We start from the raw sequence: 26,093 nt of genomic DNA, 5'->3' as shown, positions 1-26,093 counted from the left end.
TTGTACTGGGCGTTCTTTCATTCACCTAAAAGCTGACTCTAGAAGCAGTACTTAACAGCATTTTGTGTTTACCTACACACACACACACAAAAAAAAAAAAGATGGAATAAGGAAAAGGAAGAAAGGCTGTAGGCTTCAGAACCAGTGTGTCTTGAACTTCTGGAATGGTCCAAAAAGTGCACCTATAGAGCCGTAAGTAGCCTTTGCTGGCCCAGAATACCACTGGGTTCCTTTGTCAGGCACACATATTTTAGAGACAGATGCACAGCCATGTTCCTCTACATGTGAGTACTGAGTAACAAGTGTTTGGAGATTTTTGGTACATAAAACATTCTTTTTCTCACTTCATTTGGGAAATGCTTCTCATTACCTTTTCCAGCAGTTTGAAATTAATCATGAAAGAACTGGTTGGCTGTCAGATAAGCTGAATATATGGGGCTCCTGAAATGTGTACCCTCAAGTGGAACTTGACAATCACCTAGAGGTTCTTTGCTGTTTACTTTGGTTTTGTAATTTTGCATCATCATTAATAATGAGGCCAAGAATGAAAACTAAAAGATGTGTTCTTTGTTCATAGAAATTAGAACAAGAATGACATGTCTTTGGCTACACTCGAATGGAACAGTAGTTGAGAATATAATCAGAGAAAAGAACAAGAACTTTCTGAGGCTGTAAACTATGATATACAGAGGCTTAATAAAGTGTCACATGTGTCTTGAGATTCTGGCCCTATTATGTGCATTTATTTCTTAGTCCCAGTGGTTGATGTAGGAAAAAATCTGCAGCTACCATTTTATGAAATACTTGGTAGCTCTGGAATTGATTATGAATGACAACAAAGAGAAATGAGTTTCAGATATTCCAGAAATAGAGTTCTCATTAAAAACACACACAAAAAAACCCCAACAAAATAACCACACAAAAAAAAAGACAACAAAAAAACAACACAAAAAACCCCACTGAAAAAATAAAGCAATCATTTGACCCAACCCTAAAGGTAAATTGTAGTACATGAAGCACAAGAATGAATTCCTTATTATTACCCTAATAGTTGTCTTAGATATGTAGGGAGCTTGAGTGGTGAGTAAGGACTAGACATCCTTGTCCAGGATAGTTTCTGATAATTTATGAGTCTACACAACTCTGTCTCTGTGAACAAATCACAGAATGAACCAATAGAGGGTGACCGCGTAGCTATTTAAAACCAGAATCTTCTAATGGACAGAGACCAATAAGAAAGTAGTATCTGTAAGGTTTTCACTGAAAATGGTCAAACAGAGAAAGCACTCTGGCTGAACAAGGTACGTGCCCTACAGATCTTATGCATGGGACAGAACACTTTGGAGTTGCTGATGGGAGTGAAACCAACACACCAATTTTCTGGTTTGATTAGGATGCTACCAAGCCAAAGTTTCACTACTGCTTTCTCAGTGCTTTGGAGTTTTCTCACCAAACAGGTCTACTTCAGAAAAGAATCTCATCACTGGAAAGGTCACTCACAAACAGAGTACAAATAATGCCTCAACCAGCAGCCCAATGCCTTGATGTTAATTGTTATCAACATGTAAATTCCAACCTGCATACACTGGTAGGTAATTCACTTAGTTCAGAGGTAGCTCAAGACCAATGAATCAGAGAGACAGAAGTAATCCTTTTAAAAGTGTTGCACAGTAAAACCAGCATAGGAAGTTCACTACAGAAAACAGCTCATCAAGCCAGGCAGTTTAATTACAGTGTTAGACTGAAGCCCTGGAATCTGTGAAGAATCATCAAGACACAGGACTGGTAAGATCAAGTAAATCCACGTAGGGAATAAATGCTTCATCTTTCAACAGATACTATTATCTATTTCATCCCATCCCATATCCACATGGCAAAGCTAATGAAAACTGCTAAAAAAATAAAACCATTAAAAAAATATGAATCAGTTTTGTGGCTTTCTGTATTGGTAACAATGCAGAAGAAGTTTGTCTGCCAAAGATGGAAATAGTGTCTCAGTCAGAGAGATTCACCTATCAAGCTCTTAGAAAAGTAAGTAGTTTTTCCACTCCTCAGGAAGGAAACATTATCCCAGTAGATGTCTGCAATTGCCATCTCATTTCTGGGCAAAATGATTAAAAACACAGTAATCAGAAAATGCCAGCAGCATTCAAGTGCCAGCTTTCTGGAGGCCTCACAGTCAGGGTTCACATCAGGACACAGAATGGAGACTGTCTTTATTGCCACTCTGGCCATCACTAATATAGAAAAAACCCCGATACACCCGTACAGAGCCATATGTAGGAGTGCAATAAGCCATGAAAATGCCGGATTTAGGAAAAGGTGACCCTGCTCCTGGTACCTGCAATGTCTTGTTTGAAGCAGAGCTCAGAGTGGTGTATAATTGTATCTTCTATCCAGCCTTTCACCGGCAGGGTCACACATAGCCCTTTTGTTAATCTCTGCTGGATACTCCAAGGTGACACAGGCACAGCTGATAACGTTGCAAGGACACTCATTCTCAACTGTTCAGCTATTACTATTATTGAAAAGACAAAACACCAACAGGAATTCAGCTCTTTGGTAAAGTATGGCTGACTGCCTCATGCTGAACTCCAACAAGACTGAGTCAGTGTTAGTCAGACTATGAGAAATACTTTAAGGGCCTGAAAATACTCCTGAAACTTTAAGAGCTATCAAGCCATATGGTAAAACAGGGTACTGAGTGATGCCCTCATAGGTGTGGATGGCTAGAAAGCTCTTCCCTCCTTTGGTCTGCTGGAAAACTTGTTCCTTATTATTTAGTGAAGATCAACCCATACCTTGGTCAGATCAAAAATCAGGCAGCTCCATTTGCTGTAGCAAAACAAATACAACTTTTAAGCACTGACACACTTCCTCTGTCCTCTTTCTAATGGACTCAGAACCCTGTGTCAAGATGTCCTTCCAACAGCTGTGGAAACTGGTTTGAAAACTGAAACTGGTTTGAAAACTTGCTCCTAATTTCTAAAGCAGTTGATGGACTGAACTCCAGGAACTAAAATTAAATCTTATCAACAAGCCTCTGCAACTGCTTTATCCTCTGCGCCAATGAAATCAATGCATCAAAACCTTCCTCCCCATCATGGATCTTGTCTCAAATAAAACTCAAACAAGTTTATAGGTCTGCAAGGAACTCTACCCCAAGCACTTAGAGTTTTCTAATGAGTATGACAATGTACCATGACATTTACTAGGTACTTTGATAATTTTTAGAGATAGCATTTGCACATCATGGTAATAGACAGTGATACTGATCCCATAAACAGCTAAGCTCAATATTGAGGAGGAATGAAAACAGGAACATAGGCAGTCAGGCAAAGAGTGATGCTAACAAGAACAGCAGAATAAACATGGGAGAAGCTGAAGGAAAAGGAAAGCTTTTTTTTTTTATTCTTGTGGAAAGAAGGTGGGCAAAAACAGAAAGGCAGAAGCACAAGCTTATGAAGATGGGTTTCTCAGCTGATTGTCCTAAATACTGCTTGGGTTTGTGGCAGATATAAAGAAATTTTACGTTTCCACTAGGAAACTTGGATAGATCGTATCACTTTTAACATGGACCATCCTAACAATAAAAATAGAAAAGCAACAGCCTGTGTATCTGGGCCAGAGTGAATGGGATATTTTTCTGCCATTCTGGTGATACAGAATGGCTGGAATGGACCTTGAATGTGTCTCCATGATTTAACAACCTGGAATCTCAACTGACCTTTCCCCTTTTCCTTCTATTTTTTTTTTTAAACAGTTCCCCAGCAGTTCTCAAGAGGTGCTCCTCCTGCAGTGTGTACTAATCACCATTTCTGTGCTCCTAAGAATTAAGCACTGACTTCATTCCATGGAAAGTCTTTTTAAAAATGTGGAGGTGTGTGTGTGGGGAAGAAATTTCAAGTGATATTCCAAGCCCCTCCTCCCTGGCTCCAAAGAGTAATTACTCATCTGGAAAAAGAAACAACACTGCTATTTCTGTGTGGCTTAGGACCTTGTGCCTGGTTTCATGTTTCAGATTAATGCTTTCTGTGCCTTTTGGAGATTCAGAATAGCAAAAAAGCCACCCTTCTGAGAGAGCTGCATCTACAGATGCAAGGCCTTCTGGAGACATGTATGCCTTGCTGCCCCTTTCCTATTTTCCCCCATCCTATTGAGACACAGAGCTATTTTCCCTCCCACTTGCATGAACTTCTAACCTGCATCTACAAAGCCACATCTGTTCTTCCTGACCCTCTTTCCAGGCCTCCAGTTGCTCTGTGATGAATATTTAGTATTCTTTGTTGCAACATAACTAATAAAGGAAAACAGATTCAACCAAACAGTTTTGAAATGAAGTGCCAACATGAGCTGCATCCAGTCAACTGAAAAATCTGGTGTTCTGATATCCTATGATCCTACCTAGTTCCAGTGATAGTGGCATGGCTGGCTAGAATCCCAACCTTTAAAAAAGGGGCCAAAGTTCTTTCCTCAGCATATTACTTTGTGTATTTCAGTTATGGCTCTACCATTTCTTATATTCCAGTGTGGGGGTGCAAGAATACAGACACACCAGGATAATGGGGAGATGCCCCACAAGGAGAACTTCAACATCTCCCATCATTCTGAGGAACAAATTGAAGCAAGGCAACCCCTTAAAGAAACAAGACGGCCTGAGACTGAAATTTGGAACATGAGAAAAGATCTCATATTTTCAGAATAAATTGAAGAATAGAAATTTCCAAAACTAACGTGATCCAGAAATTAGCAGCAGCTAAGGAAAAAAATAAATTATAACAGTGACTCAGTAACTTGTCTTTCCAATATAATTATGGATCAGAATGAAATAAACTATGAACTCCATGAATACCTATATCCTCATTGCCACACATGTATAGAATTATGGGAAGAAATGGATATAAGTTAAATAGAATTCTATAAACTGTCAGCTCCTTCCTTTATTTGTATTAAACCATTCTAGAAACTGTTTAATATAAGAATTGCCAGACTCACTTAGAAACCAGGTCCATTTAGGCCAGAACATTTCCAGCAGGAAAAGTTTCAGCAAAGGGCACAAGAAGCCTCACAGAAAAAAAAAAACTTAAAAATTCAAATGTAGTATAGTTTTAGCCTCAGTTTCCACCCCAGCTCTCTATGCACTCTCTCCTTCATCATTTAATAAATTATGTGGGTCCTTTTCAAAATTCTGAGTGCTCTTCAATATACCAACAATAAGAAGCCATACTGCTATAATTTTTTTCAGCAAAAGACAGTTTATTAAAAAAAAAGCATGAGAAGATTGAATTCCCAAAGCTCTGAGTAGGACATTAACCTATAAATCCCATATACACCGTTGCCAGAGGTAACAGATCGTAGCAAATAGACTGTGCAACATCAGATCCCACTGTCTGCCCTCTGCTGAGAATATTATAGACCAGGTGATTGTCTCTGTGAAGTCTGGGAATGTTTTCAAAAGCGCAAAAGCAGACACGCAGACACACCTCAGGTCTACCATATGTGTAGAACAAATATATGGTTGATTCTGAAAAGTTCCGAGCTCTTAAAAGTTCTGGCAATGTGCATTTCACTTCTGCTTTACTAAGGTAAGCCTACAAAGTGCAAAAGTGATATCTCAGTACTTCAAATAATTCTTTCCTATTTCAATAACTCAGATAATTAAAAATGTTTCATTGATCTCCAACAGGCTGCCTAGAGGCAATCACAAAAACTCCTACAAAACTTTGCATATTGTCACAATCTAAGATTGTGGTGAGGTGAAAACTGCCATCTTTTAGCTCTTTAACATTGAAAAGTAAATAAATCTCAAAAAAAGTCCAACTTGTCACTCTCTTTTCCTTATGAAAAGTCAGATAGCTCACCCACAGCAATAACAGGACTAGTTCATCATGTAAGTGTATAAACAACTCCTCATTCTGTTTGATGTCTCACATCCCAGTTACTCTTTCAAACCTCCAAAACAATTCAGCCCTACCTAATGAGAGTCATATGAGAAAGTCAAAAGCTGCTGCTCAGGGGAACTTTAACTTTTCCTTCCATAGGTGCACAAGGGTCTTCTTGTTCTTAGAACAATGACACCAGTGCCACCAAAGTGGCATCATCACTTTCTCCTATGTGTTACTGAGTCTCAACAGGTACTGCATAAAAACTTGCTTCAATCACAGCTATCTTGCAAGAAATTCAGCTTCTGTCAACACTGAACTTAAGGTTTAGCCTTTGTTTAGTGGAAGATATTACCCTCAGTCTACCTCCAGGAAATGGTGCGACTTTATTCTTAGATTTCTGAAATCTTCTGGGACCCACCATAACTTGCAGTTTCAGGGAGCTGTTTGAAGGTCTATGAACCAGGTTCCTAGAGAATAATGCAATATAGTGACAAAGTGACCTGGGGAGGGACAAAAATTACAGGGACTACTGAATAAAGATGGCTCTTGTTCCTTGTCTAACAGTATGAGTTCATATCTCTAGCCGAAGCCACAATAGTTAATTGGTTTCTTTTTCAACACAAATAAGTTCACTTAAGAAGAGAATATACAAATATTTTCTATCAAGCAAGGAAATTTACCCCAGAAAAAAACTACTTCCTTTTTTTGAAGGTGTGAGAGATTCCAGTCCCATGCCCTTGCACAAATCCTTAGAACAAATAAAACAAGAGACATCAAGTTACATAATTCTTTAATAAAACACTTAGATAAATCTGAGATTCTTAGGGAGAGTTTGCTAGTAATGTGGTCAGTTAACTATGTGTTTGGACTCAACACCTTTTGTTTCACATTTTCTCTGCTTTCCGCATTCTGACAGCAAAATAATTTTTATTCAATATCATGGAAACTGCAGACAATTTCTACTGCATGTGAAAAAGAAGGAAATATATCATGAGCTTCAGTTTGTGAATGATGGAGCAACAATTCAAAAGCTTCCCAGTTCAGTTCTGCATGCCCAAATTGTTTCACTGGCATTTTGGCTGACATAGGTGAATGAAATAATCTGGGGAATCCAAGCTTGAAGTCTTCTAACACCAACCAAACATTTCTGCCAGTAAAATGTCTGGATCTTATAAACAGAGGTTCATCCAAAAGGAGTTTAGGGATTGAGTTAAAATACCCATTGAATCTTTACACAGAACGTTTTAAAACAAAATCCAACAAAAGATTTCAAGTTGAATTTCATTTGTGTGTTTGCTCGTTTCATCCTGCAATGGAATTTAAGAAATTCAGTAGAATATGGGGATATTTCTTCCTTTACTTTTTTCATGTCTGTTGTTTAACTTAGTCAACAAACTTTCTTCCAGCTGGGAAACCTAGGGAGCAACAAAGCATTATGACTGTGGTGCCCTTTATAATGATGAAGTTTTAGAACAGGAAATAAGCTCTTTGTATGTGGTGACAACTGAACATTATAAAATTTTATGGTACACTTTCTTAAAAGGAGGAAAGAAATAAGAATACAAAACCCAAATATTTGCCCCTTATTTTTGTATGAAAATTCATTTCATGTTAAAGCCCATGATGGAATTGCAACAGGATTTTGAGATTTAGTTTTAATTAGCTTTCTTTTTATTCACCTGCTGTATTCACTACTCTGACAGAGCTGGCGTGCATGAATTTTTCTTGCACAGCACAATTCCTTGCTGCAGGAATTCTACCTAAAAATTTATTAATGCCTTGTTTTTGTCTCCTTATTTCTCTCCAAAAAATATTTCAAGAGACCAAAGATTCCTCACTGCCCAGGAGTCATGACAAATTCAGCCCTGGGGAGGAGCAGTGGCTCTGTGTTAGCCAAAGTATACACTGAAATGCTGTTCTGGCACTTATGGTTTCCAAAGAAGTGTCATGTGACAAAGATGTCACTTGGTACTTGATAGTTTAATCAAACCCTCAGGGATAGAAGATGTTAATTATCTCGTAGTACAAAAACATTATTCCCTTCCCAAAGTGACATCATTTCAGTATGACAAATGCATCACCCTTTCACTTTTCTGACTGGAAAGCTAACACCAAATAGTTCATCAGTAGTATCATTTCATCATTAACAGCATTGTTTCTTGGGTGAAAAATATTGCACAAATGAAGAATATTGCCATGAGCACAAAGGTGAAAGTCAGGCCTCTGAAACAGATTGAAGCCTCTCCCATCCTGGCCTCTTTTCCTTAGCAGTTGTTAAGCAGCAGGTTATTCTCAGGTCCTACTTACCTAACCATTGGGATCCTTTCACCTGATGTTTAGCTCTCTGTGAGATCACTTTTCAAATACTGAGTGCTCAACATTCTGCTTGGTTTTCCATTTAAATGTGCTCTGCTGAGAGTCAATCTCAGTCTGGGTTTGCAGGGAGACCTCAGTTCAAACCAGCACAAACATTTTGATATATCCAGAAGGCCAGGCTGGTGCTGAGGGTTTGCACTCACCTCTAACAAATGGCTCTGTTTGCTGCCTGGCCAGATGATCACTTTGTCTGGCTGCACCCAAGGGACATCGGTGCTCCTGAAGCTGTCCAGGAACACAGCCAGACCCCAGCAGCCACCCTCTTCTGGCAGAAGCATTACAGTCTGGTTTTGGATTAAACCCCAGGTTTATGACCCAGAGAAGGCCTGGGGGGAGCAGAGAGCAGGCAGGTGTGTCCATCCCCAGGCCCACAGTCACACAGCAGCTGCACAGGCTGGAGCTGGGGCTGGAGAGCCAAAGTGGCCCTGAAGGCACTGCCACCCCCAAGGCTCCCACATTTCACCCTGTCCAGGACCCCATTTCATTATCCCCTGGGTTTATTGGTCCCTGCCCCAGCAGAACCACAGCAAGACGGGTCTCCAGCCCCCCACAGCCCTGCCCTGCCTGGCTACAGCAGCACGTCCTGGTCCAGCCCCAGCCCTGGGAGGGTGCCTGGTGCCCAGGGCTGGTGCCCTCAGGCCTCCTGCTCCTGGCAGGGGCAATGGGACAGAGCCTGGCTCCAGGCTCACAGCAGTCAGCAGCACTGGCCAAAAGGGGGCTCTTGCCAGCAGCCCGTCAGGCAACAAAAGCATCCTGGCACCATTTTAGCTGAGGAAAACAGAAAGAGCTCTTGGAGCTGCTGTAAAGCACCCACAGCTACCATCATGGCTTTCATTTATTTCTGAGAATGTCCTTGCACGCAGCCATTACTATGCAGGGGGTACATTTCATTGCAAACAGCTCAGTTTCTGCTCTAGCTGGAAACTTCTTGGATATTTCAGAGGGTCTGGTTAACCAGGGTTGGCTGAAAATGGCCATTCCAGTGGTCATGGTCCGTGGTGCCTGGGCCAGCACCCCTGCAGGAAATCAGCAGATGTCATCCCAGTGGAAACCCTGCGGCAAAGTGTTAGTTTGGGAATAACACTCCTTGGGATGCCTGTCTCCTTGAAGCATGGTGAGAGAATGTCTGACTCCTAAGAGCAACACAAAGCTGTCATACATGGTCCACCGGGAATCTGGGCCCTTAACAGGCACCTAGGCATTTAAACAAGGTGCAAGATTGGGCTTAGCCAGTGTTGGCACAGGGCAAGCAAGAGGCACAGCACCCACTCCCAAGGAGCTTCTGGCAGCACCTTCTGTGCAGACCCTGCACAGCTCCTCAGTGCTTGGGGTGCTTGGGAGGAAGAAACAAAGCATGAGACAAAGAGAAGGAGACATAACAGACTCTCAGTCAGAACGCTTAGCAGGGGCTGAATGAAAGCAGGGTGAAAAGACGGATTTTTGTCCTGATGTACAAGCACAGAGGTTTCCTCCTTTCAAGTGGAAGTGAGAGCTTGGCCATGCATGGTCAAATATTGTCATGGAGTTTCAGATCCCCGAGACTCCCTCACTCTTACAAGCATCTTCTGTACCACAGACCTGTGGTGCTCTCTGCACACTGGCTTCTCTCCACATGGCTGGCAGGTACCATAATGGCATGGGTACTTCCACAGTGCTTTAGGCTCCTACCCACACTTTTCTGAGTGATAGCAGAGAGAAGAAAGGACAGATACGATGAATCAGCATATTCTCCAGCAATTCTGCTTTGCATGTAAGTTCAGAGAAGTGAGAAAAGGATTTCCTGTCCTACAGAGTGCCATTTTCTCCTCATTTATATCTGTAGGTTTGTCCCAAGTTGCAATCCTATGATCTCACAACCTGCAGTTTTACCTTTACTTGTGCCTTACTGTCCAGCACTGCATTCACTCGCTTGTTCACTTGACCTGCCTACATGACATTTATCTCCACTGCTCTTCCAGCTCCAGCCTGTGCCACCTTGGCACAAATAGGCTGCTAAACTGCGCACCAGCACTCCTCTCTCCAGGAAGCCAATACACTGACTCACAGGGTTTATTATAAGGTCCATTGCAGACAGATGTTTTGGCACTCAGGGCCAACTGGAAGATACATGGCCATTTTAGAGAAGTGTTAAGCCACAGCTGCAAGTTTATGAGTTGGGCTTTGCAACCTGCTAATTACAGGCACAGCTGAGAGCACATGCAGAGGAAGCTCCTATCTGCTGGTGAGTGACCACACAGCCATAGATACAGTATGAGGAAGTAACAATAAGAAAAGCAACATACAGAAATTTGCTGGAATGAAGATACCTGGTATGTTCCACTTTGATAAAGTTCAGAGATGGGAAATTCAACTTTATGAAATCCAGCAGTGAGGAAATAAACAGGTATCACTGATGTCCTCTTTAAAATGAGCAGGACAAGGTAATAAAGACTATCAGTGAAAGTGAAACATCACAAAAAAAAAGTTGGGTTATCAAAATAACTGATTTTTTACATGACAGCTTGATCTGCATTAGTGGGGAAGAAAAGTGGTTTTTGACAGGCAGCACCTGTACACCAAAGCAGACTGCAGTTTATTCTCTCTTTTATTAGATTAAATCAGACTATGTGTACCAAGCCTCAGATGTGGAGAAAAAAAATCCATTTTCAGAGGATAACAGGGAAAGTTTCCTGTGAGCCTCTAGAGCCTTCCTGGATTCTGCCATGCTTATATCTCAAAGCTCCATTGGTGGTTCATCTTACTCCACCCTTCTTTCCCCTCATGCTTCCCAGCATTTGGTGCTGTCATTAGTGATTAGGATATGTTTAATGTTCAGGTGACTTAAATTACTCTTTCAGGCTGATAGCCACCTCCTTTCCACCCTCAGCTAAGATGTAATACTTCTCAGCAGATGAAAAGCATGTATGTCTTGTCTGGGCAATGATTTACTTACACCCCTCAGAGATGTTTCAGGGTGAGGTATTTTACTTTACCCTGAAGTTGAACAGGAGCAGGCATTTAGATACAGACTTACTTCATTCTGTCTTAGGGAAGAAAGGGATAGGATAACACAGGATTAACATGTGCATTATCTTACTTGTGCTTGGCACTGCCATAAGTTTTTACTATTCTCAAACTGTTCAGGTCCCTCATCACATGGAAGAGGAAGCACAGTGCTGCTTTCTGTGATTCCTTCCATGTCCTGACTGCCTTGTAGCTTCAAGGCTGATGCTTTAAATCTTTAACTTCTTTGCTCCTAATTTTCCTCCCCAGAGTCTCTTTCCTCTTTCAGGCTTACCTGTAAAGCACATCAGGAAGTGGTGGTAAGACCACAAGTCTCAATGCTTGAATTACTAGCCAGGCATCAGCAAGTATCTGCCTACACACAACTACACATCTGCAGGAAGGAAGGGGTGAAACCACCTTAGATTGAAATCACAAATCAACCTGCCCGGCTGTAGCTCACAGTGCCTTGTAAGTAAAAATGCAAAAGATACATATAAGTTGCCAAAAAAAGTCTCTGTATTATCACTTAATTGTACATGGCAACTAAAGGAATCCAAACACTGTAAAAATCAATCTAATATAGGAAGTATAGGAATTGTCTTATGTGATGAGGGACCTGTAATACAGTGTACTGTCTTTATATTTTCCTATGCACTCAAAGGATATGCATCTGGAATTGTTATGCATTTTTAGCTTATAAAAACAAACTGTATATTTATTAGTCAATAGAAGTCAAATTAATTCCTGCATCTTGCATCAAAACCATGCTTTGATAACCAAATTATATATTTAACACTAGCCCATAGAATATAAGATCTGACAGGTCCTGATCCAGCCTCCTCAGATTCCAGTGAAATCCAGAGTCTCATTCAGCCCTGGATAAAACTTGAAAAACTGCACACAGCAAAATGGTTTGTGTGGGGAAAGGGCAGGAGAACTGCAGCCAGCACACAGGGCTGTGTTGTCTGACAGCTTTCCAGGCACAATGTTGAAATGCCCTGAAGGTGTTAGAAAGTGATCCCATGCTAAGTAAGGACACTGAATGGGTTTCATCTATTCTGACAGCCTCAGTTGTCCACAGCTAGAGGGAGGGAAACAAAGTGTCATATGGACAGATTTCCAGGCACCATCCAGTTTGTCCACCTTATTACTTCTCCTAGTTTTTGGGTTTTTTTTAAAACAGGCTTGGAAATTTATATTATTTCGTTCTTCTTTATCATGGTTGAAGATGTACATTCCTCCTCAATGGGGTCATTTGTCATAGATATATTTTGGGTTCCTATCCTCTAAAAAGAAAAAAAAACCAACAAATCCCAAATCATAAGCATTGTTGAGCCCCTCCCAGGGTCAAGCAGTTTCACAGAGCAAGCTATTGCATGGGGAGGAGTCTGTGATGAGCAAACCCCACCTGCCCCTGAAGTGTGCGTGCAGCAGCGAGCCAGCAGCGTGCTGAGCCACGGCTCTGCTCCACAGAGACACTTTCCACATTTATTGCTCTTGATTAGAAAAACATCCCAAAGTTTAGAATTGACATTTAAGACTGAATAAAGTTCCAGTTTGGTTTTATCAGGGCAAACTTTAAAATAGATTGTCTAATAGCCTTTGTAACAATATTTCCTTTATGAGTGTGAGTGGGAAGAGCATTAAGGAAGGCTATAAATCAAATGCATACTTCTGGTGAGTGCAGGAAATCCTTTATGTTTCATAGAAATAGAAATAAATGTGGATCTATTCATATTGTCTACATTTTAAACATCACCCAAGGTAGCATTTCTAGAAGCAAAATTATCAGAAGAAATCAAAGGAAAAAAAATCCCCTAAAAATACAGTGGTGCCTAAAGCACTAATTAAAAGCCATTGCCTCCTACACATAGAAGATACAAAAAAATCCCAGCATTTTTGTTTTCTTTTGTTTTTTGGTGGGCTGGGGGATAAAAGAAATACCATGGTGTTGAGATTTAAGACAATTCTCTTAACACTGATAGCAAGCCAGCATGTCCACTGGAAAATAATCTGCCCTTAGTGACTAATTCCCAACAGAAAACTTGGCTACTTGCCAAAAATGTACATATCTCTTCATGTATGCAGGAAATAATTTTCAGCAAACCCAGAGCTGGCCAAGCAGGATGGGAGATTCTGAGCAAGGCCCCATTGATACATTCTATTGGAATGGGTTAAAAGACACTTACAGCAGCATGGTATGGATGACACCAGCAAGGATTTAAATATGCAGCATAATGGTAAAGCAATTAATAAGAGCAGTTGCTAACAGTTGCACAACAGAGGAGTGTTTTAAAATTCCTGTGCTCTTTAACAATAATGTGGAGAGACGCTGTGAAGGGGAAGGAGGGGAAAGCCTGGCATGGAAGGGACATTCCTTCAGTTCCTCTCAAAAGTTTGAAAAAAACCTCTGGATAGGAAAATACTATTGAGCAGCCAATTCTTTCCACATTTGGCTAAGCCCAATGCCCAAAATACACAGAACACTACTTCACTTTGAAAGGATTGCAATACTCCTATCTGAGTCATCTGAAAGCAAATAAAATGAGACCTAAACAAATAAACCTAATTGTGCATGGAAACAAATCCAGCTCTCCAGCTTGGCCATGGCTTTGTTTTTGTTAGTTTAAAGCCTACATATGCAGTTTTAGTGGCATCAGGAGTTATACAAATATTGACAACAAATTGCCAAATGTTGTTTTTTTCCCCTTCAGTGCACAGTGTAAAGAAGCTGGGGTAATGCTTCTAGGAACCTTCCCCAGTGCACTGAACCAAATCACAGCTTGATGGGATCCACTCCAGCCTCTTCTCTGAAGAGTAGACACTAATGAGATTGAGGTTGTTGATTGTTATCGTCAGAGACTTTTATTTTTCACTCATGAACTCTGCTGAACACAAATCCAGGCTTTCGAAACGTAGCTCAAATGTTTGCACCATAGCCAGGGCATTGTCACATGCTCTGTCCTCCACCCCGTGATTTGTTGCTAGCTTGTGTCATCCTTAACCTGCTTCTGGTGGTTTGGCCAGGAGAGAAACAAATAATGATGACAACTGAGAAAACCAAGCTGCTCTCTGACATCGTTCTTTTAAAATGCTAGAGCTACTTGCTGGCTGTGAAGAGGGGCAGTTGCCTTGAGACAGAAATCACTCATGAAATCCTGCTGTCATCTGTCAAAGGTATATTTCCATCAAGTTGGTCTGAATCCTTAGCAGCTTGCTAGGAAAAATGAGAATATGTCAAATCTTGATCTGTCACAAGCCAAAGTTAGAAAAAAGAAAAAAGATATCACATTTGACTTTTAAATGAAGCCCAGACTTTCCTCTCACAGAGAGCCAATAAATTAACACATATTCTTCCTCCTTGCTTCACGTTCACAAAACACCTACAAATTTTATTATTCTATCTGGATGGATAACAAGGTTTTCATTTTGTAAAACCATAAATTTGTAGTACCAGCAAAAAAGAAAAAGAGGAATTTTAGAACTGGATAATGACTCTGAGAGTTTTCACACAAAGAAGCCACAGAAATCAGACTCCTATATCCTCCGCAAAAGCTAGACAGTTAAGACACTTTTCTACAGTACTGGAAAGATTAATTGATATTGCTGTTTCTTCTTATTCATCCAGAGAACTTACAACTTGGTCTTGTACATTTCAATGATCACCTAATGATCAGGTTATTGAACACCCTACAATATTGAGCACCATCTTTTTCTCCTTTTCATCAGAAATTGCATTCTACACATAAGAAACTCCCCAAAGAGTTGCATCACAAGTACGGAATTTCCATGAAAAGTTTTAGGGTTTGGTGTTAAGATACCCAGCAAAAAAAGTCCTTGACTAATTGTAAACCTCATAGCTGTGAGTGTTATACTACCCGCTCTGCAGTTATTGTAGTTTTACCTGCTCCCCATATGCAGGCAGACCTCAGTACATTCAGGAAGCCACATGCAGGAGCATCTGCAAAGGCTTTCTGTACTGCATTGCTTATCACAGTGCCCCCAAGATCCACCCTTTACTGGCACAGTAAATGTGGATCACTAAATCAGTGAAAGGGATAGCAGAAAGGCATGAGAGCTTGGGGGTTGTGAGAAAGTGAAGGAAAAAAGATCCTCTCTATTTCACTAACTCTGGACCTTCGTAAAAAAACAACACAATGCTTGGGACTGTTCGTGCTGTGAGCAAACACTGAAATATGACAAGGCATCAAGGCATGTTGTGTTACGTGATATTCAGGCAGCTGCCGTGATGGCAGTTTTAATCCACCAACTGGTGCAATGAAACAAATCTGAAATGTAAAAGCTAGATTTCCACCAAAATATTTCATTAATATTACATGCATGTAAGTCAGGGAACTCAGACTACTAATCCCCACAGCTACTCTAAGTCATCCCTGAAGGACAAAGCAACAACACAGCTGCACAGAGAGGTATTCTAGGTTTCAGTTTCCTGACTGAAGTATGCAAAATTTCTCTATCAATGTTCTGTTGGCGTATTTTCTTTGAAATTGGTTGAAGGGGGAAAATACACATTGTTTTTCAGAGGAATGTAAGTATGAAATGACTGTATACCAACATATGAAGATAGCCAGATATAGCCAAATTTGTGTGAACACCTACTAGTGGAAAGTTTCCCCCAGCAGAACAGATCTCAGCAATATGTTTTAGGTCAGGGGAGGAGATGAGAGCTGAATCTTCTTCTGTCCTTGACTGCAAATTGAGAACCAAGGAGCTTCCACAGCATTTGCCAACCTCAAAACCTGTCCTGCACTTATAACAGTGCCATGCCTGTCTCTCAGAAGCCCCACCAGCCAGTCTGTCAGCACAGAGCTGGTTGACTTAAGTCCCTACAGCAACAGAGCCTTGCTTACTCAGCTAAAATACCCTGCAGGTCCCACACCATGGGGGAGGAGGTTGGGACCTACCCCCAGAAGTTACCCACCAAGGCAGGAGAAAAACACACTTCCAAGTGAAAGAAGAGAGGGAGAAGGTGAGCAGGTTTTATCTGATTTAGCAAAACACCTTCTCTTCACAGAGATGTCCATTCAAATCACTTTTAAACTTCCCTAGATTGAAGCAATAGGGAATAAGTAGAAAGGAAAGCAGCGTCTGAAGCTGTCCATAAAACAGGATATGGGTGGGTAACAGACCAGCAGATGTAAGGGCACCTCACCAGCCTGCTCTCTCCTCATGACTCTTTCTCTCACCCACTCACCCACTCTTCCTTGGGCTGGGCACCTGCTTGTCCACTGAGGCAAGTCAATTAAAACCAAATTTAAACTACAATTATCTCAGATAGGAAGGAGACTGAGACAGCTACTACTTCCAGCTGGAACTGCGCAGGGGCGCTGAGTGCTGACCCTCCTGGCCCTCCCTCCTGCCAGCTCCTGCATCCTCCAGGTGCCATGATGTGGGGATGTCATCTCCCTCCACAGCACACAAACTGCCCACAAGCATGACAAGGCAAGTGTCATTTTCCACCCTAGCTGCCACTGTGGGTGGTCATGTTGGTGTCTGCTCGCATTTGCACGGTACTGGATGCTGTGGAGTGTACAAACTGTTCCATATGGCTCGTGGAGGGAGAGAACCATGCTAGCAGTGCATTACAAAGCTGCATTCATGTTACCATATAGAGCCCCTGGTATGTATTTGTCTTAGCATGCCTATTAGAAGGATAGATGAAAAAAATCCTATTTCTCTGTTCTTGAAAGTGCAGGAAGAGTGGCTGCCAGCAAGACTGTGCCCTTTACCTTGGGGTTTCTACCTGTCACCCTCCTGCTTGGTATTTGTCACATGCTTAACTCCCCTAAGGTCTTAATTTTTCATTTAAATAGCTTTTACTCTTTAACTTTCTAGGCTACCTTCTTGTTTAATATCTGATCTTTTCCAGCAAATTAGTTGACTGCTATTTCTGAGACACTGTCAAGTTATTTACCTCGCTGAAGTGAGTTAAGTTCCTCCCCCCACGCCCCCATCCGCCCCCTGTCTGTCTGGTTTCCCCCTCTAGTCTAGCTGAAGTGACAAACTCTCTCCCCTAGCCAAACATTTGTTTTTACAAGGTATTTTTATACCATCACCTCTTGCCTGCATCTCCCCCGCCCACCCACCACAAACATATGCTGTAGTGGGAGGACATACTGGTTTCACATAATTTGCAATGTTAAGGTGACAAATTTCCCCTCCTTCAAGTATTTTTTTTTTAAGATCTGATTTATAAAATGCAAATTCTAACGGGTTAGCTTCTCTTTGCCTTTTTTACCCTGTGCATGGTGTCGTCCTTCTTCGCTTAGAAGTCAGTGGAAAACAAAAACCACTTGATTTGTATTATTCAAAACCTATTTTTGCTATAATAATATACAAAAATAGACAAAAATAATCTTGTCTAGTTTGATAGATTTCTCTTTATTCATCCCAAGAAAGACAGGAATTATGATAATTTCCGAGAAAGTAGGCAAATGTAACCACTTTACTGACTTCATTAGCTGGTCCCAGTATGTTTTTCTCTGTGTTAAAATCCACATGCAGTCACATTCACGCAGTAAAAACAACCTCAAGTGCTCTAAGCTCCAGGCTTGGAACCATGGAAAACATGACTGTGGCCTTCATCATACCCAATTAGGGGTACATGTAATCCACAGTGATTCTGGTGTGGTGGATAAATGCCTAAGCCAGCTTTAAAGCAGGCAGGAACAATCTAGTTAAAACAGCACAGAGCCCAAATTGGGCTCAGCCACTCTAAATATTTACCATATTCTGAGCAGGAGGCTGCAGGGGCACGCATAGTACTACACTTGGAGAACTTCCAGTACCTGCATTCACCACTGCAAAGCAAGGTCTGCTGTGCTAAACATCCTGGTCATTCTAGCAGCACACATGCATGGAATGGGCCAAATGAAGACTGTTTATAAAAACACTGAGTTTATGTGGCAGGATGACTGAAAAATGCTTTTTATATGTGCATGGTATCTAATCAGCACACACCATTAGACTTTCTGAGGAGGGATAAAGTCTTATTTCTCATCCTAAGCCCAAATTGAATACTATTCCAGAATGCAATCTGCATTTTAATTCCCATTTTATGCAGAACTTTTAGTGCAGCACAAAACAACAACAAAAAAGTATGCATCAAAAATGTATCCCTGTTAATTTAATCTTGTGACTTTGTCTCATATAAGAAGGGCAAAGAAAGATAAATTTGAAAAACAAAACAGGGTAGGTCAACTCACTGCCAGCAGCAGAGGAACAGAATGGGAAAGTACTAAAGAGTGAAATTTATTTATACTGTGCAGCAACAGGCTCCAAAGGACAAATTGTTAGCAGAAGGAGCCACTCATAGCACATGCAAAGCTTCTCTCAAATCAAATAGATATGGCTGTCACTGTGGGAAGCCAAGGAGCAGAGAGAATGAACGACAGAGGAAAAAACCCTCTCCACAGACTGAAAACAATTGTAGTTAAGGGACTCAGAGTAGAACATGGGTAGTGCCTTCAGTTTCACTGTGGTTCGAGCAAAGTCATCTGGGGAAATGTCTGCAGCAAGCCACCAGGAGTGAGCTAAGCAAATGAGAAGGGAACAAGCAAGTTTCTCAGTAAAATGTGTGAAGGAACTGGTTGTCTATTCCAAGAATTTTCATATTGGCCCCTTTTGTATGTCAAGAAAAAAAGAGTAGAGGACCACCAGACCATCAGGGAGGAGCCACTCACCCCAGTTGTCTGCTCTCATTCTGGAGCTATCAGCCTCCAGAGCTCTGCAGGAAATAGTTCAGGGCTGTTCAGTTCTGTTGGCTCTTAACTCATTGCCAAACCTCTGGCACATACACAGAAGCAGGCGATATTTTTTGGCAGCATGTTCTTTTCTAGAAAAACAACATGGAATCCTTGCATGAGCACCCTCCTGTTGGCCAGAGATAGAGCCCTCTTCTGTGTGCCCTTGCAGATTAACAGTTGACCTCTGTGTCTCTAAACAAGCATCCAAAGATGTATCCACGACGTCCATGAGGAAAATATGCACACACATGAAGAGACTGCTTCTCTCCCTGCTGGGTCACTGGACATTTTCCTGTATCAGACATTATCTGAGCATTCACTCAGCAGTTGGACATGGCACAACCTAGCCTGAACCTATTCTGATTAGTGACAATCTACACAATATTTCACTTTTCCCATTTCTCTCCTCTCAAAAACAGCAGTAGAAAAGAGAAATGTATCTTTGGGACTGATCTTCTGTCTTCAGTCCAGGTCACAGATCTTCTTGCCTCCTAAAAATAAGACAAATGTATTTTTTCTACTGGCCACAGCTCCTGTGTACCTACCTGAGCTAGCCACACAGTGGCCTGCTCAGGTCCGGTTACCACCATAACTGCATCAGCATCACTTGGCACCAGCTGCAGAAACCATCTCTGCAGTGAAGGAAATGGCTGGCCAAGCAGCCACAGCAGTACCAAACTCAGTGTAGGCTATATGGACAGCAGCATCCAAAACCTGGCTCAAACACATCTGCAAACACAGGCATTAGCCTATCCTTCTTAATGTTTTCAAAATGTTCAGAGATTTTTGGGTGAAAGATGCTGCTTCAGCACAAAAGCATTCCCAGAGCAGTAAACATACTTGGCTGGACCACTGCCTTTGTTTGAGCTCTGATTTGCTTCAAGAAAATGCAGTCATTTATGGCCTGTTTCACCTTCTTGTGGAACAGCTGCTGGCTGCAAGGAGCCAAACAGCAGACAGACTCTCCGTCCTCCTGAGATACCTCTGGCTAACAGCATGCACAGCTCTCCTCAGAGGCCAGCATGTCACTGAACAGTTGGTTTACTCTAAAATACTGCATGCTGTAGGTGCTTCCAGCTGCCTCATGAGGTATTTGTGTCAAAACCCATGTTCTGAGGAGCCTGTGCCATCTGAGACATGTTTCATACCTACCCCAGAAGCAGTATGTTCCTTTTAAAGCAGTTCTTCCCATATCACAAACCAGAAAGTTTAGAGAGAAATGACCAGCTTTTCAGGGAAGGCCCGAAGTAGGGTGGAAGCAGAGGCTCTGAGAGTTTGTAACACTGCTTATCTTATGAGGAGAACATCTCTTTGGGAATAGGGAAGGATGTGAAGAAAATTATAAATAGAGGAAGACCACAAGGAAGTCAAAGGGTGCTGGACAGTCAAGACATACACAAGGAACAAAATGCAAACACTGGCTGGAAAAGCACTGAGGAATTTACATTTCATTCAAAGCACAGTAAGCCAATAAAAATATTCAAAGGCAGAAGTAGATATGGCAGGAGCCAAAGGAATTTTTGCTGTCAGAGGACTGAATGGAAAGTACAGAAAGCAGGAGTGCTGCAGGCTGAAGGAGTTTGGCTGCAAGAAGTCCTGTGTGAATCATGCTGCTCACCACATAGGGGGCACTGCTAGAGATAAGGTCTGGGAACATCGTGAAGCTGCAAAAGAGAGAGAAGCTGAAGCAACCTTTGAAATAGACAACACACATTGCTCCTCCAAAATATGGAATAGGTTAATGCAATGCCTAGATTCTGTATAATGTATTTTTGGAGAAGATAAGCCAGACTCTTACTGGTGTAGACATCTGTGGAGTTTGGTTACTTTCATTGTCTGCAAAAGAGCTGCTCTCAGTTTACACCAGCTTAACCCTTGTACACCCCCTCTGCACTCAGTATTACCCATCTTAGATTTAACCACAGCATCAAGAAAGAGGAGAAAGTCATGCCAATCCAGACAGGAATTCTTCTGTGCTCTGTCCCACGCAGAGAAGTTTTGGATATCACAAACAGATAACGACAGATGGTGGCACACAGAGACCCCTGTGCTAAACTGAAGCTCAGCAGCTGAGGGTCTCCCTATATATCTGAGAAGGTGGGCTCACATCTATTCCTCCATTTCAGCTTTCAAAGGTTCAAGGAGAAAGAGCTACGGGTTGATGACTCTTTGGTTTTTTAATCTTTAGCCAAACTGTTTTCTTTTATTTTAACACACTGTATTTGCTTGGCCAGTTTAGTATAGATACAGGCTTCTCCACCCACTCTTGCCACTGAACTATCTCAGCCAGCTTGCCCCACTCTAAAAAAAAAAACAGAATAGAAATATCACTACCTTTTACTCAAGGCTGAACAGTAGGAGCTTCTTCCACAAGGGCAAGATACACTCCAATAGGCAAACCATACCTGCTCTATGTGACACAGAAGCTCCACATTGTCCCTGGGCTCTGCACCAGAGGAGCTGTTTGCCTCAGTGCAATGCAGAAAACAGCTCTTGCACCTGCATCACACTGCCTGTAAGAACACAGCCTGCTCCAGGACTCACACTGCCAAGCTAAGCTCCAAGAAGTGGGGACAAAGCAGAGGACACTTAAGGAGCTGATGTGATGAACAACAAACAGAAGTGTGATTGTGGCTAGACGGAAACTGAGCACTCTCTATTCCTATGTGTAGCTATGTGTTCAAGAAAAAGCTCTTACTCCTTTTAACAGGCAGTATTCAGTGACTGACTTGGGGATCACCCTCTCTTTAGATAAGTATGTAACATGAAGTATTAACAGGAAGCAAGAACTGTGGGCAGAGAGCAAATGTGGCCAGCAACCATGGCCACTCATGTAGTCTGTACAACTCTAGTGCACCAATAAATGTGTCAAAGAGGCAGCAGCTTTTGCAGGAGAGGATTGATTACCCAAAGGCAAGTAAGGTGATCTTGCCATTGGTACACTCTACAGGCACATGGGAGACTACCCAGGGACTAAAACTTGGATCCTTTGCATCCCCAGTGCTGTAAACACCTCACGATTGGCTAGTTTTGGGGAGGGAACGCACATTTTCATATCTTTGCACAACAAAACCTTCAAAAGATTTGTTTTCATCCCTGTGTAAAGAAAGGAACATAATTTTAAATCTCAGAATTTCAAGGAACAGAACGATTGTTTACGACACATGTTTGTAAAGAAAATAGTGCAGTTACGTCAAAGGTCGTCATTTACCCTTACAGTACAAAGGTAAAGAGCCTTCAAACTAGATTGCTGAACTGAGAGCCAACGACAGCTACATTTTAACCCTGCATTCAAAAAAAAAAAACCCCAAAAATGTAACCATAACTATAAAGAGGCCTACTTGCCCCATCTACTGGCCATTGGGAAGACTGGATTTACACTGCAATTAAAAGCATCACCACCGAGGCCACAATTCAGTCAATTCTCAAGTTATCAATTCTAAATTTAAACACATGCATTAGTGCTACTGAAGGTGCTAAGCACAGAAAGGCTCTACCAAACTGGAGCCCGAGGCCAATTATTTAGCATGGCAGAAATAGAAATAACAAACAAAGAGAAAAATGTATTATTTTCAAAGGAAATACTAGGGCAGTCTATTCAGTAACACTAGTTTGTTCACCTTGAAAAATTAAATAAATATGCCTTCTTTTGTTCTGAAGTAGGCCAAGGTAAATTAATGCTATAAGACAGCAGCCTGTAGAACTTTTGTCACAAAGAAGCCATACATACTGCAGCTCAGTAAGGTCATCACAAGGTTACCATGCCATCTTATGGATTTTTAAAATAAGCATTAGTTTAACAAATAGTTAGATAGCAAGTTAGGTTCCCTAAAGGCCTGTTGACATATTTTTCTTCTCTGCATGCAGTGAATCCATCCTTCTGAAGTGGGTCTATTCCTTTGAGGAACAGGCTGATGTCTAAAGGGAAAACATAAAGTTTGGCTTGACTTGATGAGACCTTTTACCCTATCCTAGGAGGACCACTTGCTGGATTTCTCTCTTTTAGCACATGCCTCACTCTCATCATGTTCTTCAAGGGCAGTGCCTGTGCTAGTACTGTAGCACCCCTCTGCTCCATGACCTCCCCTGCTGGTTGCAGGTGCAATCAGATGTACCTAGGGAAAAGCTGCAGCCAAGAAAATTACCATCAAATACCCTGGCAGCAAACTTCCCACCAGGTAACCCAATACACCTGCAAGCTGACTCATCATGAGATCTTACACACAGCCATCCTCTCTCCTTGTGACCCCAGAGAGCCTCTGACAGTCTGCTTAGGCAGATCCTCAGTGTGCAACTGTATTTCCTGCAAGGCACACAAGCTCAAAGGGCTTCTGGGTCTTGTAGATTCCAAGCAGAAACAAGACTGTCAGCATGTCTATCTAGGCCCAGGCATGAGGGCTCAGAGAGGAGTTATTGTCACACCACAACAGAGAATGATGAACCACCTTCTTCAGCAAGCAGAGCTCAGCATTGTCTTCAGGAAGTACAGGTGCAACCTTCTCTTTTGAGGAGCTATGACCCTACCTACCCAGGAAACTCTGTAAGAATTAACTGGCCACAGCAGGGAGTACACTGTAAAGGAGGAACAGCATCCCATCCCCACTGAGGCCCATTCAACTCAGGGGATAAACCTGAGAAGCAATTATGACTACATTTAAATATACCATCTCTATACCAGACAGGGAAAGAAATCATTGGCAGTAGATCTAGACCTTTGGTGGTAAACCAAATGATGGGTTGTACATGAAATTTCATAAAGCACGTGCACTACTCTGAGGATCATCACATAAGGTTTGCTTAGCCCTCTTCCAGAAGTATATTTCTGATGAGTTTTGCCTTGAGGGGATGGTCAAATGTTTCAGAAATCACTCGAGTCCAAACTCTATAATGCAAAAAAAATGGAAGACAGTGCCTTGGTGCAAATGTTTGCACAAGCTCACAATTACAGTGTAAGCTGGGATCCATTTCTAGATGACATTCCTATAGGTCACAAAAAGGAACAAGAGTTTTTTTCAGCTGAAGCATGTATATTCTAACATCCCAGTTATCTAGGGACTGAGGTAAAAGAAATGCTGTCAGTGTCCAGAAGTATCTGCAAGGAAAACCCACTGAAGACAGGTCCTGAAGGCCCTCTGAGCCTCTCTGAATTCTCTGAGCATCACAAGCCTGCAGAGAGGTTCCTCACAGGCACACAGCCACTTGGCATACTTGCACTAGACATCAGGGGAAGCAATCAGCTGACAGCTGAGGTGTCGCCTGGGACAGTGCACAGAGGTGAGGGCTACAGGCAGTGCCCAGAACTGCCTGCAGTGCAAGCTGGTTTCCTCAAGAGCAGGAGTTTTGCGAGTTCTGTATCTAAGCTCATCTGACTGCCTCAATAATTCCTCGTCTGCAAGGGACAAGTAGCACCACCTAAGATTACTTCAATTCTTCAGCCTATAAAACACTAAGTAGTAGAAGAAAGACCAGTATTTACTCATGAGTAAACAGGTGCCAACTCTGCCTGGGCTTGTGAATTCATGCACAACTCTCTGTGCATGAAGACCCACCCAGAGAAATATAACTCCTCATAGCTCAGGATTCCTCTCTCCTGAGAGGATGCACAATATTTAGCTCCCTGAGCTTCAATCCTGTTGTGCTGGGAGGACCCCCTGAGAGCAGCTGGTCATGTGGAAGCTGCTGAAAAAGGAGCCATAGCAGACGGCTGTGAAAGAGGCAGTCCTGCTGAAGAAAGACACTGAAAGGATGCTGGCCCATTTTTAATGGCCACAGAGTAGTGCTGCTCTCAAAAACAACCTCCACAGACAAGGGTCAGACTTCATTAATTCTCTAGTCCCTCATGGCAGACACCTTTGACAGACCAAGTTCTGGCTTATTAGGCTGGGAAAACCCACTCTGTTCCCTATGCAAAACCAGATTTAGACATCTGACTTACATCATGGGCCCCAAGCTTATTTTGTCAATCCAAGCTGATAAATAATCTTGAAACTGCAAAAGCAAATGTCTGGCAAGAGCTTTGAATATAAACCAGGCTCTAACTGAAAGCTACAATGATGATTTCAGATGAACCATTTATGCTTTATTTCACTGTTGCCATCACTGTACATGAGACAAGCCTTATCCCACAACTTCCCATCTCTGCCCCATTTTCAGTGCTCAGAAACAATCCTCAATTCTTATTTATATTGCACTTGACAGATTGAGGACCCTTTTTTTTAATTATTTTTGAAAAATAAGGTGAATGAAACATACTTGTTCCTCATTGTGAATAACTGCATAATTAATTATGCTAGTTACATACAATACCTTTGAGGAGCAAAACATAGCACTGCTCTCTAAAAGAATTTTCTTAGTTACTTAACAGAACTAAATTCAATTTGTCTTTCCTATTAACTATTTCCTGGGAAGAAAGTCTACATTCTTCAGCTGTGAACTTAGGTTACTGCTCTGTTTTGGGGGGTTTGTTTCATTTTTTTATTTAGTAAAAAGAATAGTGCACAAGAAGAAGACAAAGACAGGGCTCTCTAGAGACTGAACCATGTATTTTATATCAAAAGAAAATTTGTTTCACTGGAAAATAAGCAGTCCAGAAAATACCAAATGAGAAGTTTCACTCTACATCTGCACACTTGGGAGCAGGCAATTATCCAGCTGACTAGTCCCTGTTTTGGGGGTTCTTCTGGAGTGCAGGGTAACTGTATCTTTAGCAGCAGATATACTAAAATTCAAGATAAAAGAAACATGCAAAGCAACTTCTTGCTACTACCACAAGCATTAAAAATATTCTTAAAAATGTCACTCACTCACCAAGAAACAAACATCAGAAGGAACTGGAAATCACTGCTTTGCCACCACTCAGGTCAGACGCTGTTGCTTTGCTCCTCCTGGCAGAAGTCAGGCAGCACTTTCCAAGCACCACCTGCATCAGGCCACGCTGTAATATCCCACAGGCACAGCCAGCTCACTTGGACATAAAACTAGGCACAGGTGCTGGAATCAGCCCAGGGGCTGAGCACCAGCTGGCACATCTGAAATGATTTCCAGCCCAAGGGAAATGAGAGAGGAGTGTTTGGAAAGACCT

General features: G+C 41.9%; 1 protein-coding gene and 1 long non-coding RNA gene across 2 annotated transcripts in view; both read right to left on the bottom strand.

The window, feature by feature from the left end:
* Positions 1-26,093, bottom strand: part of RBPJ (recombination signal binding protein for immunoglobulin kappa J region) — a 144,552-nt gene that overhangs the window by 115,911 nt on the left and 2,548 nt on the right. The window lies entirely within an intron of this gene.
* On the bottom strand, positions 14,086-25,928 carry LOC135447486 (uncharacterized). Its single transcript, XR_010440160.1, has 2 exons — positions 25,820-25,928; positions 14,086-14,463 (listed from the first exon to the last, which is right to left on the bottom strand). It is a non-coding gene; the product is annotated as an uncharacterized LOC135447486 (long non-coding RNA).

This window comes from Zonotrichia leucophrys, chromosome 4 (assembly GCF_028769735.1).
Source record: "Zonotrichia leucophrys gambelii isolate GWCS_2022_RI chromosome 4, RI_Zleu_2.0, whole genome shotgun sequence".
Lineage (NCBI taxonomy): Eukaryota > Metazoa > Chordata > Aves > Passeriformes > Passerellidae > Zonotrichia > Zonotrichia leucophrys.
The sequence above is the reverse complement of the archived record's forward strand: the minus strand, read 5'-3'. Positions and strand labels throughout refer to the sequence as shown.